Source organism: Rutidosis leptorrhynchoides, chromosome 4 (genome assembly GCF_046630445.1).
Source record: "Rutidosis leptorrhynchoides isolate AG116_Rl617_1_P2 chromosome 4, CSIRO_AGI_Rlap_v1, whole genome shotgun sequence".
Lineage (NCBI taxonomy): Eukaryota > Viridiplantae > Streptophyta > Magnoliopsida > Asterales > Asteraceae > Rutidosis > Rutidosis leptorrhynchoides.
The window spans coordinates 509649270-509655326 of record NC_092336.1 but is presented as its reverse complement, the minus strand read 5'-3'; positions in this window follow the sequence as shown (position 1 = coordinate 509655326).

Sequence of the window (6057 nt, the reverse complement as noted above, 5' to 3'; positions counted from 1 at the left end):
GTTAACAGACAGAAACTAACTTGATTTGCCTTATGTTCAGGTGATAAGGATAAGGAAGCCGCTCAGTGATAGATTATCTGAAATTATTGCTGGTATTCGATGAGTGGGTCTATCTCCGGATAGAGTATTAAGTAGCTGACACGCTACTTGTTCAGACTCTTTATAATTATGTTTATGTTCAGTATGATTACCATGCGTAGTTAAATATTGCAATGCTAGTTAGGACGATTGCATGACTGTTTATCAGTTTTTTATGTGCGCACTGTTAGTTGGACATCAACCGAGGCGGCAAGGTTGGGAACCCACCGAGGCGGCAATGTAGGGTTGAAGTGAGGTCGACTGTGGTAGCCTGGTCGGGTCATGGTGTTATTGATTGTTCAGTATAGCATAGAAGGACGCATGTGTTGCGTCTGGACGATTATGCAGTGGAGTCAGTAAAGCGGACTATTGGTAGACTGTAGCTTGATCAACTAAGTCGTGTGCTCGTACAAGCCACCGATCCTCATATTGTCAGTTATTGTTATATGCTAGTTCAGGACGTTAGCATATTTGTGGCCTTTGCATGTTCAGTTGCTTATGCTTGATCTGTTAGATAGTATCCATTCACTTAGCAGTTGTGCTAATTCCCCCACATTTCCACCCTTGCAGGTTTAGGTACTGCTGTTTTGGATGGGTGTTGCGGTCGGGTTTGAAGACATGTTTAACTATGTGATTAACTCTGATGTTTTCAATTTTAATGATGATTTCACGTAACACCGTTGTTGTATAAAGTTGGTTGTAAACAAAGTTATGTAAACGTTAAATAAGGCTATTTTGGTAATTAAGTATTTACTTTCGCTGTGTTAAAAAAAATCAGGGTGTTACAACTTGGTATTAGAGCATGGTTTAGCAGCAAGTACGTGCGCGTATTTGTTCCTAAACCCTGAGTTAAGTCAAACATGTCCGTGGGGTGGGGCTAAGTGAATGTAGGATTTGGTGAATGTTAGTGTTTAGTAAACTAACAGTTATCCACTAAGCTTTTGTGCGAGTGTTTTGTAGCACAGATGGCAGATGACAGGGATGCGAACGCTACAAACCCGATTCACCCCGGAACGTTCAGTGCTCCAGATGTGGAGGACAAGGCAGAGATTTATGAGGCCGGTTATGTGCATGAGCTTGAAAGTAAGCTTAAGGAAGCTCAGGAAAAGATTGTTGAGCTTGAGTTAGCTAGAAATTTGGTTAATGAGGATACACCACCGTGTTTTGCCACTGCTCAATCACACACCATACCGCAATTACACCAGAACCAGTACCAATACCCATTACAGAACCAATTCCCTCAACATGTTATACCACCACAGATCAACTACCAGTACCCAAACCCAATGATGATAAACCTAGTTCAGCCACCCATATATCAACAATCATTTTCACAACAACAATTCCAACAACAATACCAACCACCAAAAAGATGTACCTTTAAACAGTTCAGGGATTGTGGACCTTCTTCTTTTTCGGGAAGTACTGACCCAGCTGTGACTCTCAATTGGTTATGGGAGGTTTAAAAGGCATTTGATGCCTGTCAGTGTGAGCCAGAATTAAAGGTGACTTATGCGAGCAGGTTATTGAAAGATAGAGCAATGGTGTGGTAGGTGTCGTGACCCATCCTAATCCATCTGGACGAATACATTACATTTGGTTACATCGCGAGGTACTTGACCTCTATATGATACATTTTACAAACATTGCATTCATTTTTAAAATATAAACTTTCATTACATCGAAAGTTGACGGCATGCATACCATTTCATAATATATCCAACTGTAATTGAATTAGTAACAATCTTGATGAACTCGATGACTCGAATGCAACGTATTTTGAAATATGTCATGAATGATTCCAAGTAATATCTCTAATATGAACAAATGTACAACATAAGATTTCTTTCATACCTGAGAATAAACATGCTTTAAAGTGTCAACCAAAAGGTTGGTGAGTTCATTAGTTTATCATAATCGATCATTTTTATCATTTTAATAGACCACAAGATTTTCATTTCCATTTCTCATAAATATACATCCCATGCATAGAGACAAAAATAATCATTTATATGGTGAACACCTGGTAACCGACATTAACAAGATGCATATTAGAATATCCCCTATCATTCCGGGAAATCCATCGGACATGATAAAACAACATCGAAGTACTAAAGCATCCGCAACCATGGATGGGGTTCGTTAGGCCCAATAGATCTATCTTTAGGATTCGCGTCAATTAGTAGATCGGTTTACTAATTCTTAGGTTACCAAGCAAAAGGGGCATATTCGGCTTCGATCATTCACCCATATAATGTAGTTTCAATTACTTGTGTTTATTTCGTAAAACATTTATAAAAATTGCGCATGTATTCTCAGCCCAAAAATATAAATGGTAAAAAGGCAAATGAAACTCACCTAATGTATTTTGTAGTAAAAATACATATGACTATATTGAACAATGCAAGGTTGGCCTCAGATTCACGAACCTATATCATTTGTATATATATTAAAATGTATATTTGTAATCGAACAAATTTATATATTACTATTAGTGATGTAATTGTTATTTTTAATAATTTATATGTTTCATTATTTATCTTTATATCTTTATTCTATATATAGTAATATTAATATAATTAAGTTATGTATATTAAATATATATCTTTTATATGAAATTCATTTGTTTATGAAATTAATAATTATAATAATACTAGTATTAGCAATAATATTGATACTATATAATGATAAAAGTGATAATACTAATGTTAATAAAAATTATGATATTAATAATGATAATAATACTAAGTTTTATAACAATAATTATGATAACAATAATTATAAGACTTTTAATAATTCCACTAAAACATACTTTAATTAAGGTTTTAATCATTTCTATAATAATATTTATATCCAAAATTTCTATATTTATTATCTTATTGATATTATTAAAACTTGTATAATCATAGTTATAATAATCATAACCTTCGCATTTAATTTATAAACTAATGATGATAGTTTCTTTTAACATTAATTTGTAATCGTAATTATAATTTTTACATGTTTTCATATAATTACAACCAATTTCCTTAATCTTTAATATAACATCTTTTATTATATAATTGTGATATTATCATGTTTAATAACCTTAAATTCATATTAATAAGACTAGCAATAATAACACAATAATAATAATGCTAATAATATCAATAATATTAGAAATGATAATACTAATAAATTTTTAAGTGATAATACTAGTAATAATGATGATATTATTATAAATTATTCTAACAATTGTTTTGTTGATAATATTATCTAACATAATAACAATAATACTAATTAATGTTAATAATAATGATTATCATAGTAATAATAATAATAGAAGTTATAAAAAGAAAACTACCTTATAAAGACGGATTCTAAAAAAAAATAGACAACTGCAGGGATTGAACCCGTGACCTCCCGTTCACTCCTCAACACACAATACCACTCTGTTGTCTTCGATTTTCCTGATTTAATACACCTTTTAATTAAATAAAAACCGTATCTATTTACTTCCTATTCCTTCTTCTTCTTAAATCTGAAAACGACCAGGAATTAAACTAAGGTACTAACGAGTTTTAAAGTTCAAATTATTTTAGAAATTGAAACAGAAACATTTGGTTATGGTTTAATTAACTTAACAGAAATGAAAAAAAAATCAATCAGAACAGACCTGAAGATACGTCGAGCAACTTGAAATCAATTTCGAAATTTTGGAACGTTTTATACGATGCTTTCAACATAAAATACATTTCAAATCTTTTCTATAATCTATCTAAATCCTCAATTTAACTCAATTCATCAAACTGCTTTCGAATTTTACCAAGAACGTCACGGTTGACTTTTTAGAATTTAAGTTTGACTCAACAAATTCGAAGTTAATAGATAAAATTGGACCTTTAAACTTTGCAGCTAGATTGAACACATGATTTCTGACAAAACTACGTTCAAGGATTTTTAAATTTGATTTAAAAATCGAGTTTTGGATAAAAACCCACTCGTACAGAGCAGGTACCTGGTACCGTTTACTATCCTGTTTAATTTTCGTAATTAAAAGCTAGCAAAATGGATAATTGATAATTTATGGAGGAAAAGTGGGTTGAGTTCGTTTATAATGTGAGAAGATTAATTGGTTTATACAATGAATGATGCTCGACTGGATATTAACTGATCAGAAGAAATAAGACAAGAAAATATAAAAGCAGAAAATGACCTACAACAGATTTTGGACTGATCCTGTGATTTTGTTCGATGATTTAATAGTGAAATTGATTCCAATTGAACTATTTCATAGACAGGAAGTACCAATCTAATATAGTTGTTGGTGATGTAAAACTTAATCTGGTATCCTTAGTATATAAATACATATTTAACTATATTTACATAAACTTATATTGTATTTATATATATATTTAACTGTATATGTACTGAGTATATATATGCACCGTATCCGGTATACGTATATGCATATATATATATATATATATATATATATATATATATATATATATATATATATATATCTGCTGATAGTATATACGTATATTATCAATCATATTCATACCAACATTAAGTATATTAATAGAATTAATAATAATGATAATAGTAATAAAGATGATATATCATTAATACAAATAAAAATACTAATAACAATAATAATAGAAATGCTTTATTCAAATGATAAAAATAAATAAATAATAATGATAATAATAATAATAGTTCTTAATGATAATATTAATAATAATATCTAACAACAATACTAATACTAATCATAATAATATAATTTTAATTTCACTGCTAGTTATGATGTTAACAATACTTATAATAATATTAGTAATAAGTAATAATCATATAACATATTATGTAATAGTTTTTATTGACTCAATATTATTTGTAGATTTTATATATGTTGTATAAAAATAATTATACATAGAAATTATACATTTTTATACATAGATTCATTTTAGATTACATCATAACTATCTTGTAACTTATTTTTACATATTTTAATGTTTAAGTTATATTTTATAAATTCAAATTACTATAAATACTTACATATATATATATATATATATATATATATATATATATATATATATATATATATATATATATATATATATATATATATATATATATATATATATATATATATATATATATATATATATATATATATATATATACACACACACATAGTAATTTACAAATCAATCGTTCGTGAATCGTTGGTAATGGTCGAAGGTCAAATGATTTCATGAAACAGTTCAAAAATTTTGAGACTCAATATTTCAGACTTTGCTTATCGTGTCGATATCATATAAAGATTAAGTTTAAATTTGGTCAGAAATTTCCGGGTCGTCACAGTGGGATTCTGTGATAGCAAGTGTTCCTCCAGAACAAGTTCGAATGATCACTTGGGAGCAGTTTTACGGTAAGGTATGTGAGCAGTACTGCAATGTGTTTGACATGAATACAATCAAAATAGAGTTTTTGGAGATGCGGATGACACCTCAGATGTCAATTGATGAGGTAATTGAGAAATACATGGATAATTTGAGGTTTGTACAACAATGGGTGCCTGATGAACAATCAAGAATCCAACATTTTGTGAATATGATCTTGCCAGAATATAAGACGTTTGTGAGGTCAGCACTGACGTTATCTCAAGCTTTTGTGATGGCAAAGATGGTAGAAAGTGATGTTAGAGCAGCAAGGGGCATGAATATAGGGAATGTGGTACTGCAGGGTAGTCAGGCTAACAGTCAGTCTCAGTCAGGTTCTAAGTCTAAGAAACCGTTTGGGTTTAGACCGAAGGGTAAAGGTAATAAATCAAGCACAGGGTCTGGTTCAGGGAAGAGAGAGTGGTGTAAAGGTTGTAAGTCTTCTCACAGTGGGCAGTGTTCTGAGACAACAAGAAGGTGTTTAAGATGTGGTATGGTAGGTCTTGAATCTCAGGGGTGTTCCTTCAGGGAGAATGTGTGTTGGAGTTGTCAT